This window comes from Budorcas taxicolor, chromosome 15, assembly GCF_023091745.1.
Source record: "Budorcas taxicolor isolate Tak-1 chromosome 15, Takin1.1, whole genome shotgun sequence".
Lineage (NCBI taxonomy): Eukaryota > Metazoa > Chordata > Mammalia > Artiodactyla > Bovidae > Budorcas > Budorcas taxicolor.
Genome location: NC_068924.1, coordinates 58,810,594 through 58,812,790, shown reverse-complemented (window position 1 = coordinate 58,812,790; position 2,197 = coordinate 58,810,594).

The following is a 2,197-nucleotide window of genomic DNA, read 5'->3' as shown; positions in this document are numbered from 1 at the left end:
TTCTCTGAACTCTCTCAGCGATAGAGGCCACATTTGTTAACATGGACAATGCATGTATTCTGTTTATAAACCTAATTCACTTGTACCTGAATAGACTGGTGATTCTCCTCGGAGAGCGCTAGCGGTGTTGATGGCACCTGAGCGAATCTTTTTTCCTCCTTCAGTTGGTAGGGATCATGAGCCAAATGAGGTTTTCATTTGCTATCAGGCAGGGTAGGAAATAATTAATGAAGCTCCTCCTGGACTGAAATCTGTCAGAAGGTGATAGAATCTCTAGGGATGTAGTAGGATTTTTATATTTATGTGTTTGGTTTTTTTTTTTGCAATTTCTTGTCAGTGTCTTATTGGCATTACTATTGGAAGACAGATTTTAGTTTTTGGATAGTTTACCTAATATTAACAGGACTTTTGATAAGAAAATAGAGACTGTGAGTTCTACATTATCTTATTAGCTTCAAGAGTATCTCTAGAAGTATCTTTAGAAATTAATTTGAGATTTGGAGATTGCAGTATCTATCTAGAGCCATTTATTTGGAGGGAGAGTTATCCTATAAATAATGATTCATTTATTCAGATTTTATGAGAGGATAATGTTTTTCTTCCCTTTATTGTGTCTTTTCTACATTTTATTTAAATTTATGATTATATTTAAATTGTGGATATAAATGTTTATCTTCCAGCAGACCAGGTGAAATAGTTGGTTATGAATTACTAGAGAATGACAAGAATGTTTGATGATCTGTTTTGCAGCTTTGGCTGTTAAATGATCTAGAAACTGATTTCAGTATATTTGAAACATGACATAGGGAAATACATATATAACATAATACCATCTAGATGATGGAGAAGGAGTGCTAGGAATAAATTTTCCTTCTGGGTTTAGAAATCTCAGAGTTCTTGACCTGTTTCTTCCAGACTTGATGCAGCCAATGAGAAGCTAGTAAACTGCTTTTTTTTTTTTTTTCCTTGCAGTAGCAGCAGGATATAAGAAGGATGGGAACTAAGTGGGAGATAAGGGAGTGAGAGGGAGGGGGGTAAGGGACAAAGAGTTATGCCTAAATGAAGTCATTAATTGGATAGCTAGGTCAGTCTAAACAGTACTTTGTTTGACAGTGCTGCCTACTAATATGTGTTAACCCAATAAATACAGAAAAGTGAGTTTATCACTTGGTATTGGTACCAGACTTGGTAGGCCTGTGTTTGTATAGGTCGCAATATCCTAATTCCCTTTGCTCCTAGTCTTTGAGAGCACTCACATTCAAAACAATTAATCTTGCTGAGAATTAAAGCTACCTGTCTTATTAAACTCACCTTTCCCTTCAGAGCAAGGGATTCTTTCATGTCCTCAGATGATTACCACTTGGGCAATTACTATATTTCACAGGGAATAATTCCCTCCTCTCACCTCACTCCCTCATCCTAATACAGAATGTTATTGTGGTAGGGTATTAAAACCAGTACCGAATTAAGCAACCAATTGAAGCCTTGGGAGTGAATGTCACTAATACAGAGCTGAATGATGTGTTTATGTTGGTTAATGCTGGTGTGCAATTCTTAGAGGAATGAAAAAAAATCATAAAATCTGTGCAGCAACAAAATTAGAACTCCTTGCTGCTGTCATATGCTCCTTGCTGATTTAGCGGCTGCTCATCCACAGAGAAGAGGTGTTATTTCACTACTAGAATTCACATACTTCACAAGCTGCAAGGCAGTGTGACAAACAGTGGAGAAAGGGTTAGATTAGACTGATGAAGATGAAGTAATGTACAGTATTTTGAAGTGGGAATCGTCTTGTGTCTCCAGAGTATGTTTATGCACTCAAGGGACTAAACTGACATTTTGGAGGGGAAAGGTTATTTAGGAATTACCGTTTCTTTTTTGTTTGTCCATGGTATCACTGTTGGAGATCAGTCTAGCATGGGATAAATCCTGCTGTCATTGCTAAAATAAGCTGAAAATAATATGCTGGAAACACTTTTTTTGGTTTGTTTGTTTCTGTTATGTAAAGCTGTAGTTATAAGCTTTGCAAGAGAGATTAGAAAGTCATTCGACTTTCAAACATTTTACTGCATCCCTAAAGAATTTGAAAAGGAAATAGAAGATTCTAATATAAGTTCCAACTAAGTATAAACTGGTTCCAGATAAAGTGTTCAAAGCTTTCCTTTTTAGTTTCCTCTTTGAGTTTCCCTCCTCAGTT